Source organism: Lactuca saligna, chromosome 5 (genome assembly GCF_052625555.1).
Source record: "Lactuca saligna cultivar CGN05327 chromosome 5, ASM5262555v1, whole genome shotgun sequence".
Lineage (NCBI taxonomy): Eukaryota > Viridiplantae > Streptophyta > Magnoliopsida > Asterales > Asteraceae > Lactuca > Lactuca saligna.
This window is the reverse complement of record NC_136421.1, coordinates 16328756-16345492: the sequence shown is the minus strand read 5'-3', so window position 1 is coordinate 16345492 and position 16737 is coordinate 16328756. Positions and strand designations below refer to the sequence as shown.

General features: G+C 32.3%; 1 pseudogene; it reads right to left on the bottom strand.

Moving 5' to 3' along the window:
* Window positions 1-3035: 3035 nt before the first annotated feature.
* On the bottom strand, window positions 3036-3891 carry LOC145045091 (NAD(P)H-quinone oxidoreductase subunit H, chloroplastic pseudogene; annotated as a pseudogene).
* Window positions 3892-16737: the final 12846 nt, after the last annotated feature.

The following is a 16737-nucleotide window of genomic DNA, read 5'->3' as shown; positions in this document are numbered from 1 at the left end:
TAATATTACCATATAAATTAGAATTTTCATAAATTAATAATTAATTCAAATTGGCATGTCTCCTACATAAGGTATCCTTATGCTATCACCAACATACAAAATCAAAGTATTTTTGTGCTTTAAATCCATAAGTCGACTAATAAAAAAACTCAGGAAACTCATCAATTCATCTAGTATTTAAATATATAATTTATTTATCAATTTACTCGATTCAAACCTTCTCACGTTAAAAAATGGATAGATCCAATTTCACATTTACTAAAGATTTATGATACTTGTATCGGGTGTACTCAATGTGTCCGGGCCTATCCCACAGATGTATTAGAAATGATACCTTGGGATAGATGTAAAGCCAAACAAATAGCTTCTGCTCTAAGAACAGAGGATTGTTTTAGTTGTAAGAAATGTGAATCGGCTTGCCCAATAGATTTCTTGAGTGTTCAAGTTTATTTATGGCATGAAACAACCCGCAACATGGGTATATCTTATTAATAAGTTACATAAAACCCTACTTGAGCCCATTTTTTTACCGCCAAAACTCGCGCTCAAAAAGATCTTATTTTTGGGCATATGTTTTTCTGGTCCAAGTGTATCTTGTCTTTACCGCGATCAAATTTCCTTGGTTAACAATAATTGTAGTTTTCCCAATATTTGCGGGTTCTGTTATTTTATTTCTTCAACAGAAAGAAAATAGGGTCATTAGGTGGTATTACTATATGTATATGTATGTTAGAATTTCTTCTAACAACCTATGCATTCTGTTATCATTTTCAATTGGACAATCCATAAATATAACTAGTAGATGAATATAAATGAATCAATTTTTTTTTCGTTGGAAATTAGGAATAGATGGTCTATTTATAGGACCTGTTTTATTAACACGATTTATTACTACTTTAGCAACTTTAGCAGTCTGGTCTGTTACTTACGATTTTTGATTTTTCCATTTCTTGATGTTAGCAATGTACAATGATCAAATAGGATCATTTTCTTTTGCGGTCATTTTACTTTTTCCACCATGTGGGAATAAGAATTAATTTCGGTTTATCTACTTCTATCCTTGTGGGGAGGAAAGAAACGTCTCTACTAAACTACAAAGTTTATTTTGAACATTGCGGAAAGTTCCACTTTACTCTTAATGAGAGTTCTGGGTGTCGGTATATATGGTTCTAACGAACCAACATTATATTTTGAAACATCAGTAAATCGATCGTATCCTGTGGTTTTGGAAATAATATTCTATATTGGAATTTTTTATTGCTTTTGTTGTCAAATTACCGATTCTACCCCTACATACATGGCTAACAAATACCCACAGAGAGGCACATCATAGTACTTGTATGCTTCTAACCGGAAGTTTATTAAAAATGGTGCGCATTGATTGATTCAGATTAATATGGAATTATTACCACACACTCATTCTATCTTTTCTCATTGGTTGATGATAATACGTACAATACAAATAATCTATGCAACTTCAACATCTCCTGCCCAACGCGATTTAAAAAAAAAAAAAAAAGAATAGCCTATTCATCCGTATCTGATATCGGTTTTATACTTATAGGAATTGCTTCTATAACTGATACAAGACTCAATGGAGCTATTTTACAAATAATCTCTCATGGGTTTATTGGTGCTGCACTTTTTTTTCTAGGCAGGAACAAGTTATGATAGAATACATCTAATTCATCTCAAACGAATGGGAAAGTAGCTATCCTCATGCCAAAAATATTTACGATGTTTAGTAGTTTTCCATGACTTTGCTTGCATTATCGGGTATGAGTGGTTTTGTTGCATAAGTGATAGTGTTTTTAGGAATAATTACTAGCCAAAAATATATTTTAATGCCTTAAATTGCCATCAATTTTGTAATCGCAGTTAGAATGTTATTAACTCATATTCATTCATTATATGTGTTACGTTAGATGTTCTATAGATATAAGTTATTTAATACTCAAAACTCTTATATTTTTTTTATTATGGACCACATGAGTTATTTGTTTCGATCTCCATTTTTCTACCTGTACTAGGTATTGGTATGTATAATAGGTATTGGTATGTATGTGAGTTTTGTTGTTTCACTATCATTTGACTAGGTTGAAGGTATTCTATCTAATTATTTTTATAGATAGTTTTCATAAAGAAGAAAACTCCTACGATTTTTAAGAGTTGGTTGACTAATGAAAAGAAAAAAGAAGAATGATTTTTATTCTCTTAAATATTAAAAAAAGTAAAAATAAAATATAAATTTGAATTTTCACCTAATATACTTGATCTTTGCGAGAACCGTGTAATCACTACACTACTTGACTTGATTCACACGGTTGTGGCCGGTTGACACAAGGTGTTTTATATACACCGTATTCCGTTTATATTCGTAAGAACTTTTCTGAAATTTAACTAGATGTTAACGTAAATGAACCATAAAATATAAATTTAAATTTTCACCTAATATAATGGATTTACCCCAAAATAGCATATCCAAATTATAAGAAAGCCTAGAATCGCTACAATCGTGAAAATTGCCCCCTGAATCTTTTTATTTGTTCGAATATTTCAAATAAATTGCAAATACGATCCAAGTAATAAATGATCAAGTTTGCTTTGGATCCCAACTCCAATATTATATCCATGCTTCATTAGCCTATACTGCTCCTGAAAGAATACCTATGGTTAGAAATATAAATCATAAGCTAATCACGTGATAACTCTAATAATCTAATTGTTGAATCAGTTGGGCCTTATAACAATTCTTAGCGGACAAAAAGTAATTTCTTTAAAAAATATTGTTTTTTTCATTCTTGTATAAGATTTTACCAAAACAAAATGACTCATTTAATTCTAGTGGACAAAAAGTAATTTAAAAAAAATAGTGTTTCTTTCATTCTTGTATTGCATTTCACCTAATGAAATAGAATTGATATTAGTGGACAAAAAGTAATTTAAAAAAAATAGTGTTTCTTTCATTCTTGTATTGCATTTCACCTAATGAAATAGAATTGATATTTTGTACTTATATTGTATCAATTATCATTTTAACGATCAACTTCTCTTATAATGGTATCTATACTATCTAGTGTCATCATAATATCATCCAATTTCATTCTTTTAACTAATTGAGGAAAAATTTGCAAATTAATAAACCCCGGTGGGCGAATTTTATAGTGCTAAGGAAAAACACCCTTATCTCCTATCATAAAAATTCTCAATTCTCCCTTTGGTGCTTCGACTCTGTCATAAAGTTCTTGATTTGACAATTTAAAAGTCGGAGAAGTTTTTTTACTAATGAATCGATAGTCAAACTCATTCCATAAATTATCTTTAACTCAATCAAAGCGGCGGATTTCTAAATTTTCATAGGGCCCTCCTGGAATTCCTTCTAGGGCCTGTTGAATAATTCTTACGTTTTTTGTCATTTAATTGATTCGTAATAAATAACAAGCTAATGAATCCCTTTGTATTTGCCGTATCCCAATCAAATTCGTCGTAGCACTTATAGTGATGAACTTTACGAAGATCCCATTGTATTCCGGAAGCTCGTAGCATGGTGCCGACTAAACACAATTTATTACATTCTATCCACCAACAATGCATACTCCTTCAACTCGTTCTAAAAAATGGGATTACGTGTAATAATCTTATGATATTCAACAATTCCTATGAAGAGATTAACTAAATAATCCAAACATCTTACGCAAGGCAAATATTGTATAATTGTTCGATTTTCTATAATTTTGTAATACCTCTGTGTGAATAACCCAATATTGGTTCACAGTTAATAACATCTTCACCATTTAGAGTAACAATAAGTCGAAGAACATCGTGCAATGATAGGTGGTGAGGTCCTATTTTGACAATCATAAGATCTTTTCTTTTAGCTGGTCCATTCATAGGTTTTTCCTAATTCATTCCTCCAAGAATTGTTGAAAGCGAAACCAAGTTCATCAAACTTTAAGTGATAATTCAAATTTACTCTTCAAATTAGTGAGTTTTTCTCTCTCAAATATCCAACAGGTCTATAAACTCTTTAAAACATGCGCTATTTTTTTTTTTTTTTGACAAATAAGCCAGCAACCGTTGGCGTTTTTCCAGAATTTTCTATAGACCTCTTGAGATAATTAGTTTTTTTTGCAACTAAAAATGTAAAGTAAGTTTATGTATCGTATTGGTGAAACTTACTACGTGAAATTCAACAGAGCCTTTATTTTTTTATTTTCTTTTTGTTCTTAAAAGATAACATAAATAAATGATTTTTTTACCATAAAATAATTTTCACACTCCCTTTCTAAAGATATTGATTTTATTATGTGATAATAATAATGTAATAATAATAAGAATTTTTTAATAGACACTTGATTTTATCAATTAATAAATCCTATTTTAAGTTCATTTGTATAGTAAAAAGACAATACCAAATATTTTGTTTTAAAATTCCATTGACTAATTTCTAGCATTAATTGATACCACATTTTTCCTATGTTATTTCCTTATTATTGTACTATTATGGATCTGATGTAAGAGAGTACATATGTTCATTTGGTTGCTTGCATATAACATGAATATATTTAAATGTTGGATAGAACTTATTGATAGAACAAAAAAAATTAAGAAGCTCAAAATTCTTAATCGTGGATATATATATATATATATATATATATATATATATATATATATATATATATATATATATATATATATATATATATATATATATATATAACATACTCAAGCAACTCCCATTAATGGTATCAAACTAATAACGGTTGATACGAGCTAAATCTTCTAATTGATAATTAATAAAAAAGGAACTTGAATTTAATTAATTCATTTTTATGTTAAAATCTTGATTTTCATCCAAAAATTGAGTTTAATCTTTTTATCTTGTTCTCATTGTAAACTAATGTGTTTCTATCAACAACAGTGTTATTCTTTAAATTCAAATTAAAAGAAATGATAATTCTTAATTCATTACGGCCTCTAGACGATAAATATTATTCATATGGACCATATACCATTTTATTAAGTTATTCAGTAATTCCGTTTAGTTATCACCTTGTTCTAGCCGATCTTAGTATGGGTCCTTTTTTTATGAATTGAATTTTCAAACATTACACCGGTCGACCTTCTTATGTCAGGATATGACTCAAATAATAAATACTCTTTTTTAGGTTGTCTACGAGCCGCTGCTCAATCAATTAGTAACGAAATATCATTAACTCTATGTGTGTTACCAATATCTCTACGTGTGATTCATTAAGAAGTGTCATTATTTGAAAATCTATTTTCATTTTTTATTCATTATTCGGCGTTGATGAAGGAAACCGGATAGTTATATAAGTGAAAGAAATGACTTATCAATTTGCAATAAAAGATTGAAATCTCATTTCTAATGTACAAGGGTTAAGAAAAAGTAAATATAGTATTAGAGACTCTTTACCCAAGATTAATTGATTAGTGATCATAACTTGATGCGGGTTCAAAAGATCAATTTATGAGGTTTTTACTATATATTACCGTATATATTACCCTAAAGTAGATTGCTAAAATGAGTGGATACCTAGGAACACTAAGGTAGACAAAGGATTCGTAATACAAGAATTTTAGGTAACTTGTTTATTTGATAATAGTCATGTGAAGTTAAACATCTTCACATTACTAAACCAAAAATTATCTTTCTCAATCTCACAGAATACCAATGCCAATATTTCCGCACCATAGATGTTTTTCCATATATAAACCTATCTCTCTCTCTCTCTCTCTCTCTCTCTCTATATATATATATATATATATATATATATATATATATATATATATATATATATATATATATATACACACACGGATAGGTTTAAATGTGGATAAATATTTATTATGCGGATGTGTGTTGACAATGTTATTCTATAAGAATGACTAAGAAAACAAATTGTTTGATAATATAAATACGTTCAACCTTACACAACTATCATCATTATCATGGATTCTTACTAATTCTTATTCATTTTTGTTTTCACACATCGTTTTTCACTCATTTTTTTCTTAAATAATACAATTTTCAATAACACATTCTGAAAACATCCTGATAGAATGAGAATCATAACAAAGTTTTTAATATCTTATAGACGTTTTAAATATTGAGAATGCAATATAATGACAATAGGTTTGTGAGACTTAACGTATTAACGTTACCAAACAACTTATTTTATTAATCATTTTCACAGAATAACACTATCACACGTCTACACAATATATGAATATCTCTCTCTCTGTGTGTGTATATATATATATATATATATATATATATATATATATATATATATATATATATATATATATATATATAGAGAGAGAGAGAGAGAAAATCAAAGCAGTCGACCTCTAATATTCCAAAAAAAACCTACAAATATAAATGATATAATAAAATTAGTTCATTGGACCTGGCATATAAAATCATCCCACTAAATCTCAGTGAACCTTAAAAGTTAAAACTTAAAAGGCAATACTATTAGGTTCACATTTTATTAATAATTTCTTATATTATAAAATTATAAAAGAAAATATATATTGGGTGTTAAAACTCAGATTTTGATGAATCCTCATTTAGAAACATAAATCTTGTAATAATATATTAAGCATCAATCTAGAGTTAATATGCAAAAAAATGACATAATATTTAAAAAATATATATCATTGTTAGTAATGAACTCTTTAGGTAAAATATCCTAATTACTTTATTTCGTATTCTTAAGACGAAGCTTTAATAATTTTATACATGGACCAATTATAAGGTAAATATAACTATTAACAAACTTTTTTTTTAATATATTCTAAACTAGAAAAATAAAAATACTAATAGGAAATAGTAAGGTTCTAAATAGCATTAACCGTGACTTGACGGTAATGTCATATATCAAGTTTTTATGAACCATGGTGAATGCATGACTTTCGGTTGTAATATGTGTACATTTAATAATTTTATATGTATTTTAGTATATTATTCATTTTTATATATACATTTATAATTTAAGGCGACGTTATATTAAAGTTTGACGATAAGTCGTGGCCTTGAACCCATGTCGCGTTATGCCGAGCTTTTTAAAACCTTGCGAAATAGACAGACATGTGCATCTATAGTCACGTTATTATTTATATATATATATATATATATATATATATATATATATATATATATATATATATATATATATATATATATATATATATATATATATATATATATATATATATATGGTGACGTTTAATAAAGAACCATAATTAACCAAGGAACCAAGGAACCAATCTGTTTTTCAACTTTTAGAACTTATTTTTTATCAAAAAAAAAAAAAAAACTAAAAATACAAAAATTCATAAATTTTTATCCTTTTTCCAATGATATCGAATTCAAAATTTTATTTATTTATTTATTTTTACGTCAAATTCACAATGTAAATCTTTAAAAATACATAATGTTAATCCAGATTTACACGGTGAATCTGAAAAATAGTTTTCACATTCATAATGTTAATATATGAATTTATGTATTTATATATTTTTTTTGGATAAAAAATAAGTTTTAGAAATTAAAAAAAAAATTGGTTTCTTGAAGAACAAATAATTATGTTTCTCTATTGAACTTTTATATATATATATATATATATATATATATATATATATATATATATATATATATATATATATATATATATATATATATATAATTTTAATTGAACAATAAGTAGTATATTTTGTGGGTTTCGTACTTTGGCTATATCAGTTTTGTATATTGTTAGTTTTGATCCTTAGATTTGTTGGGTTTCATACTTTAAATACAAGTTTTTCATATATTAGCAGGTTTGATCCTTATATTCTTACATCATGTTATGTCTCGTTCCTAGACTTTTTGATTTCGCACTTTGGCCACAAAACTTTTGTATATTTACAGTTTAGTTCTCTACAATTTCGTAGTTATGAGTGTTATAACTAAATTTTTTTACAAGTGGCAATGTATAATCTTAAAAAGACAAAATTACATAAGAAGTCACTTTAGTAAAATGAAATAGTCGAAATTTTTTTCTTAAGTTTTGTTTGTTACAATGTACACTCATGTTCTTTGCGTTTATTACAACATTCATTTTCTTGCTAATAAAGATAGAATTATGTCGTTAATTATTGTAACATAACCCTTTTACCTTTACCAATCACATTGGTTGAAATAGACCATTGCTAAAATCGGTCGGAAGGGATTGTTATACACTGTTAGCTAAAATAGATCGAAAGTGATTGTAAGACTATGGTTGGATCATAACATTCACATGGATTGAAATATATCGCTGCCTAAAATAAGCCGGAAGTGATTGTAATACTATGGTTGGATCGAAGCATTCACATGGGTTGAAACATATCCGCTATTATTTTGTCTAGATATTTCTATAAGTAGTTGTGAGGGCTTATAGAGCCGATTAGGTGTGTAGACTAGTTCATTCTTTGTTATTTGGTGTTTGCTTTAGGGTCCGCGCTTGCATCTGTATGCGAGGATGTCGCCAACGGTTGTTGATTGTGACAATCCGAAATTTCCGTTATGTACAAACTATATCACTTCAATAGAAGTTATAGCAGTCACAGTTAATTTTCAGACTTTCTCGTGTAAGTTTGAGTAATTCAGGGTTTACACTTCAGGAGATATCAGGTGAGTGGATGCACTAGGGTTTAGTGCAACTCTATTATTCCATCACTCTATTATATTAGAGGTCATTTTAGGAATAAAAATATTTTCTACCAAAAATATCTCAAGACTATAAATAGAATTCTGAACCAAATTCATTCATTATTCGCATTTCCAACTAGAGAAAAGCCATTTTCTCTCTCACGGATCTTCGGGTTTTTATCCCAAATCGTGAGTACCTCTTTCTAGTAGTGTTAGAAAGCATTATATGTAGTTATAACATGATTTAGAAGGCTAAATCACTAGATTTAGGAGCTTACTCCGCAAGGTGTTCTTGGGCGGTAAACTCCCGAAACAAAGCCGGGACCGACCCTTGTGTTATGCTACTGCCTTGGACTTATTTATAAGTGTGTTAGGGACATGAAATCAAGCAAAGATCACCCAAGTTTGGGAGTTTACGACCCAAGAATATCTTAGGCCATGAACTCCAATTTCAAGCTCAAAATGGTGCTTTTAAGGCACCTAAAGCCTTAGACTTCTAAACTAGACTTGTTCCCAATTAAGCTAAGGCCTTAAACACATAAGAATCACATTTCAAAGTGAGTTTACAGCCATGACATGGTTCATGGGTCGTAAACTCATTAAAGGGGCACCAAAGTGTGTCAATGGTCTTCATATGCTTGGAATAAAAGTCTAGAACCTATACCACATGTGCAAGAGACTTGAAAGCATCAAAAACACACCATACTTAGAGTTTACGGCCGTAAACTCTAAGGGGAATGGCCTTAGGGCCATAAACTCCTAAATGGAGTGTTTCTAGACCTTAAACCCTTCCAAGGACTTAGCCACCAAGTTGGAATAATTCTAGGAATCATTAGGGACTTCAAAACACACCAAACCCCCATGGTTGGGAGTTTACGACCGTAAACTCAAGAGTTTACAACCGTAAACTCCATGTGTGATGGTATATGGGGAGTAAACTCAAGAGTCAGTTCATTCATGAGTCTATACCAATACCTTACATGATACATGAGTACACTTACTTAGGATTACATGATACATGAATATGTTTACATATACTTACCTGTTACACGAACACACTTACATGAATATCATACAGGAACACTGTTACATAGGTGCATTATCATGTATTCACTTACCTGGATACTTGTACTTAGGACTACGAGGATGATTTATTAGTACTACTGTGTAAATTATCTTTCCTATCTCGATTCAATGGGATAGCTCGGCGGGACTTACAATTCCGAACCCCACTGATTAGCACCAATGGTCGATGACCATCTACGGAGGTCTAAGGTTACTACTTATACTAGTAAGATCGATAACCGGGGCTAACCCCTCCACCCACTTGCTGCTGCTACAGAGGACAAGTGGACAATCTTCGATTGTTCATAAGGTTATACTTTTCGCTTATTGCGATGTTGTGTTACTCCTAGTACCCAGCGATGACACTTACATTAATACTTGTTCTGGACAATGTTCGGATGTTCATTATGTTACATATTTTGCTTAACGCGATGTTAAGTTAGTCCTAGTACCCAGTAACAACACTTACAGTAGTACATTTTCCTGTTTACTTTATTTTGTGATACTTTCACATAAATGATGAGTTAGACTAAGTATTTTAGTAGTAAACAATTGAAAGAAAAACTATCATTTTACTAACAAAACATTCGGGTCTTGGTAGAAGACTACATTATCATAACAAAACATTCGGGTCTTGGTAGAAGACTACATTATCATAACAAAACATTCGGGTCTTGGTAGAAGACTACATTATCATAACAAAACATTCGGGTCTTGGTAGAAGACTACGTTATCATAACAAGACATTTGGGTCTTGGTAGAAGACTACATTTCATACTTATAGAAAGCAAGGGATTTTCTAGGGTTTTTCATACTTACATCAACATTTTCATTAAAGGTTTACATGGCCTTCATAATAGATTTTCATAAGCCAGACAATGACACCTTAATCACTTATGAATTCACCAGCTTTAAAGATGATACTCGCTTTCAAAATAACTTGTATTCTCAGGTCATCAGTTAGGTGCTGTTTGTTTTTTCTGAGGCAAAATGTCTGCAGTCTGCGGACCACATCTGTAGACCTCTGCAGTAGAAGAGGTGGACCAAACGTCTGCAGTCTGAAAAAAGAAAACTGTTTGTTTTTTTAACATCTGCGGGCTATTAAAATAAACTGAAATCTAAATAAACTGATTTTTTAAAACTTCAAAGCGAATTTTTTATATATTTTTACAACTTTCTTATAAATATATAACGAATCTAGATCAACTTTTATGTATTATTATATAAAAAATAAAAATAAAAATGGTATTAATTCATATACATATTTGATAAAAACCAACAACTTTGATTGTAAAGTTATAACTAAACATTATAATTAGTGATCAAAGAATTTGATACATAAATAGATGGAAATAAACTTCGATTTTTTCAAATAAATCTATTAAAAACGTACGATAAATATTTTCTCGAGAAATTGATGATACTCTATTAAATAAAATTTTACAAAATTTTGGCAAAAAAATATAAGAATATATTATGATTTTTTTTTCATATTTATATAAACAATTTCAACGACTATTATTATAATAAATTTTTATTTATAAATTTGTTAAAAATATCATGTTTGTATGGTCAAATGTTTTTTTTTTTAAGTTTTGTAATTTTTTTTTCATATTGTTTATCATTAATAAAGTTGGAAAAAATATAAATTAAAAAAAAACTTAAAAAAAATAAAGATATATATGTTTTTTTAAGCTAGAAGATGTCTGAAGATGTTAGAAGACTCTGGTCCACATCTGCGCCAAGAAGAGGGCGCGCAGACATTTTTAGGTCTGCAGTCTTTAAAAAAACAAACAGTCTGCGAAGACTAATGTCTGCGCGTGGTCTGCACGGCGCATACAGAAGACATCTCGCAGATCTGCAAACAAAAAACAAACACTACCTTAGACATGTGAGATGGCCAGGTTATCGAGAAGATGGAGCACAGACAAGACTCGCCTTATTTTGATTATTCATTTTATTGTTGTACATTAAGAAAGAACACGCATGTATTAAAACTCTACTTATAATGCAATGGATGATGTTGTTGCTTGTTTATTATATTACACTGTTGTGATACTGTACATGACGTCCTCCACCCCTGAACGTTTCCACCGTTCCTGGTTTTGGGGTGTGACATTGATCATGCATTCTATTCTCCAGTAATCAATAGGATAACGCGAGGTCAGGGGATCTTAGAGGGATCGAGTCTAGGAGCTTTTGTTCAACATGGTTGATAATTGATGGGGCTTTGTCTGCCTGGGAATCAAGCTCGATCTACGAGTTTTAGAATTTCAAATAAAGAATTAGTTCCTCTCGATGTTGGACAAATGTGTTGTTTTTGGTGTTCATTTCCTCGTATGGTCGCTTATTTCTAGATGAGGATTATATTGACATTTGGGTTGGAAGATGGTCTTCTTTTTAGAATAATGTTCCAAGTGTTGAAATGGATGGGATTTTCAACATTTGGAAGTTGTCGCTCAAAGCGGAGTATGTGCTTGGATATGCATTCCATGTGATTTAACTTTTAGACACCTGCATCAGAGTTGTTTCAGATTGCATAGAAAAGAAGGGGGCTTGGAAAGACCTCAAGGGGTTCATAGGATGTTTAATGAGTAATGGGTAATGAAAATTTTCTAGAGCGAAATCTAATTTAAGTGGGGGAGAATTGTAACGCCCAGACTTTCAGATATAAGTTTGATCTAAACACAATTTTGGTTTAGGAATTTCCCTACACCACGACATGGTGGAGGGTGCACCACGACATGATGCCCATCTAAAAACCACAATGTGGGAGGCTTTGTACCACAACGTGGTGTCGGCTGGAAAGAAAAACCCAAATTCTCGGTCTTATTGTAACACCCCCAAACCAGAATGGCGGAAACATTTGAGGGTGGAGGACTTCATGTAGTATCACAACAATGCATAATAATAATCAAAGTACAACAAAAACATTGTATACAAAGTTATAATTTTTACAACTATGTTCAAAATATAATGTATATGAACTCAAAAGTACAAGTTTAAAAGACACTAGTTTATAAATCTCCATCTTCATAAAAGTTGTGGTTGTACCTGTATCATGGTTTCCATGAGAATACAAGTAGATTTTGAAAATGTGTCAACAATTAAGTTGGTGAGTTCATAATTATGTTTGTAACTGAAATTTGTTTTCCTTGTTCATTGATAAAGTAAACATGTTTTTCCTAGAAAATCCTATATTTTTTGCAATGTTATTCTGTAGGCAAGATGTATGATACTTTCTGTATTGAGAGTTTGTAAAATGTAGTTTAGTTTTCATTTAAGCATGAAAAGTATGTTTTCTCTATATTGAATTGGTAATCTGTGTTTATACCTGTAATATATTGTATTATAGTCTTATAATTAAAAGAAACTACATGAAATGTTACTTATTCATACACCAATCATTTTGTTTAATACCAAATTGTGAGTTATCATAACCATACTGGATGACTTAGGATCTCCTAAAACATGATGTTCTTCAGGCATCGAAATATGGTACAACAGTTGTCACCCTAGGGATGCTGGCCTAGCTGTTGGAAACAGCTTAGGTGCAGGATTGTCAGTCCCGTATAGATCTATATACAAGTGTCACGCTCTCACACAAGGAGACTCTGTTTATAATTTTTAGGACTTTTGTTTTATACATAAATAAGTACTTGAAGTGTGTCTCACAAATTTTATATTGATGATTACATGTTGAATAATAAAAAGAAAACTTTGTAATAACTATACCGAAAGTAAGTTTCATAAACTATATAAAATATAGTTTTATATGTTTGTTTCTTAGCGAAGTATTCTGTTTGTTTTCTGATAATGTTATCTGCTTGTTTTCCATCATGTATTCTATCTATATTCTATTATGCACTACGTTAATTTTCCTGTTATGTACTTTGACACTTGAAGCCAATGAATGAGTCATCTAAACTATATCTATTATAGTTTAGCTATTTGTTTTACTGTAAGAATTTGTAATAGTGTTGATGAGTTTAAAACAAACTTAAAGATCGATTAGATCTATGAAACAAGTAGATAAATGACTAGATAAATGATTAAGAACAAGCTAATGAATCAAAAGGAGTCGAATGATTCAATAAACAATCCTCAGAAGAGCTCGATAAAGAACATCAATTGCAGAGGATTTTAGGGTTTACAATATTCAATGAGAGTGACGACTGTTTCTATATGCATACATGCATGCATATATTTATAATGAAACCCTAACCGTTTTTCTAAGAAAAAGAAGGCTAATCTAGTTAAACACGGATTGACAAGCCCAATCCGGTTGTAAAACAAAAGGGCCCAAGACGCAACACAATTATCTTCAACAATCTCCCCCTTTGCATCTTTGGCACAGAATCTTCATTCCCTTTTAATAGCAGAAGGCTTCTTTATCGTCTCAAAAATCCTCGGTATAATAGCCAGAATGTGATGCCTGAAGGTGATATACCAACGAAGCATATCAGTGAAGTTCTTCTTGTCTGCTGTGGAGTTCTGCTTGTATCGGTGAATGATATTTATAATATGCTCTAGAAAATCTGTTGAAAACAGATGCTTGTCTACCAAAGCAAACAGAAACTTATGCTTGTCGCCTCTTGTGAACATGACCGTCAGATTTGAAGAGTCAATTTGCCCTAACTTCATTTTATGAACGTCTCCTATCTTGGAAGTAGGCTTGACGGTCGGTTTCTTGTTCATTATCTTTGCTATTTCCTGATCCATAGTGGCGAGCTCATGGATGTAGGAAGCCAACATTCTTTTGAGATGTTTCAGAATCGGTTTATACTCTCTATGATTGGAGAGAAGAATGTTGTATAGCAGAATCCAATCATGCGGATTCAGACTGGGAAGATCTGCCAGAGAAATGAGATGTTCTGTGTTGGCCGTTCCTCTGTTGATTTTGAAGTTAACGTTCACAAATTTCCCAGCCTGTGTTGGTTTCAGTACCTTGACTTTAATTACCTTCTGTGCACTCCATGTCAAGTACTGCGGTTGACCATACTTCAAATAGAAATCTATTAATTCTCTGTCAACCTTCAAGTTTGGATGAGGGACATCGGCAGTGACATCAAAGCAATGAAATGTAAAAGCTTTTCGCGTGATTGGCATGTCAAACTGCGAGTCTTTGGTATTTTCACACTCGAAAGATGCAATCGGTTCCAACCAATATATGGAGGGAAACTCAATCGCTTGATTGATGAGTGTGTCTCTGTCCCATTTTGGGAACAGAGTCTTCTTGGCTTGTAGAGCATCCTCATCCTCCTTGATTTTTCTTTCTCTAGCCTCGGCCTCTCGAGCTATTTTAAGAGTTTCATCCATCTCTTTGTCCCTTTTCTTTCGTTGAAGAGCTTCAGCGATAGTTTCATCTGTATCTGACTCGCTCTCAATAAGGAACTGTTTTCCAGAACCCGAAGCTACATTAACCTTCGGTTCTGTCTTTGATAAACCTTCCTCTCCCCCTTGTCGCGGAAGAACAAGCTTCTCCGAGACACCCTTCATTTCGCTCAAGATGTTAATCGCAGGAAGGAGTTTAGCCTGGAGATGCTGTCTGATAGTAAGGGTAAGGAAGGGATCATGAGTGTCAAGAACATTTGTTAACATATTCTTGACATCACCAGTGCAACCTTGAAGAACTGCCCACTGAGATTTCAGCAAAGAGATTTCTTGTTGTGCCTGGGCCAGTTGTATCTTTTGAAGGTCGATAGTTGCCTGATGCTTGACAAGATCTTCCTTTAAGGTGCTCTCTGCTGCTAGAGAAGCAAAACGTGAATCCAAAGATTGGAGAAAAGAGGTGGATTCAGTTTTGAGGTCAGCACGCAGAGCCTCAAACTTGGAGGTTTCACCCTGAAGAGTAGCCGAAAAGGAGTCGACTGACGTCTGAAACTTGGCCGCACTGGAATCCGCATGTGCTTTGAGAGAATCAAGAAAGATCTGAGTTGTGTGAACAACCTCAGAAACTTCCTTTGTGGCTTTGGAGCATGAAGCAGCTGAGTTGTCGATGGCATCAGTGGAACGATCCAAAGTGTCAGTATACGTCTTGATCGCAGACTCGATGAAGGCTTTCAGCACGACACCCCCGTAGGATTTATTATCAGCCAACAGACTATCAAGTTTGTCGTGAATTTATTGAAGCTGCTGACTGGTAACAGGGGTATCGGCATCAGGGTCTGTGGGAATCCGGTATGGGCTATAATAAAGAGAATCGTACTCTTCATCATCACCGCCCAAGGTAGCACCGGAGTTGGAGGATGGAGAAGGAGATGGTGGGATGTTGATGACGGGGGTTTCAACCACAGTAGTAGCCCCTGTATCAGATACATTGACTGTTACTGGTGGTTGGGAAGAAGTGATAGTAACTGATTCAGTGATAATTGGTGTGGGGATAGAATATGTAGGTTGAGTAACAGAGAAGGGAATGGTTGGTTCTGTTGTAGTGGGAGGGATGGTTATGGGAACAGAAAGTGAGACCTTCTGTGTTGGTGATTGGGGTGGGGTAGGAATTTTAGGAGAAATTGGAGGAGTGGGTGATTTGGTAATTTTGGGAGATGCTGGTGGAGAGGGTGATTTGGTAATTTTGGGAGATGCTGGTGGAGAGGGTGATTTGGTAATATTGGGAGATGCTGGTGGAGAGGGAAGATGAGTGTCTGCAGGAGAAGATGGTTGTTGAGGAGACTGAGCAATTGTTGTCTCTGTTGGAGGAGCAGCAGCCTCTGTGTCGGATGGGTCATTAGGAGCAGAGCCAGGAGAAGGAGATCCTTTGGCTCTTTTAGCCATCTTCTTGACCTTCTTTGATTTGGACTGAGAAGGTTCCTCTGCATCGGATTTTCGTTTGGAGGATCTTCGCTTTCTCTCCTTTTTCGGTTCAGTTTCTTTCTTCTCTGGTTTCTCCTTCTTGCCAGCCCTCTTGCCACGGTTGGCAGGTTGATCAAGGGCTTCTAGTGCGACTTTCTGTTCTTCGGACAGAACCCTTG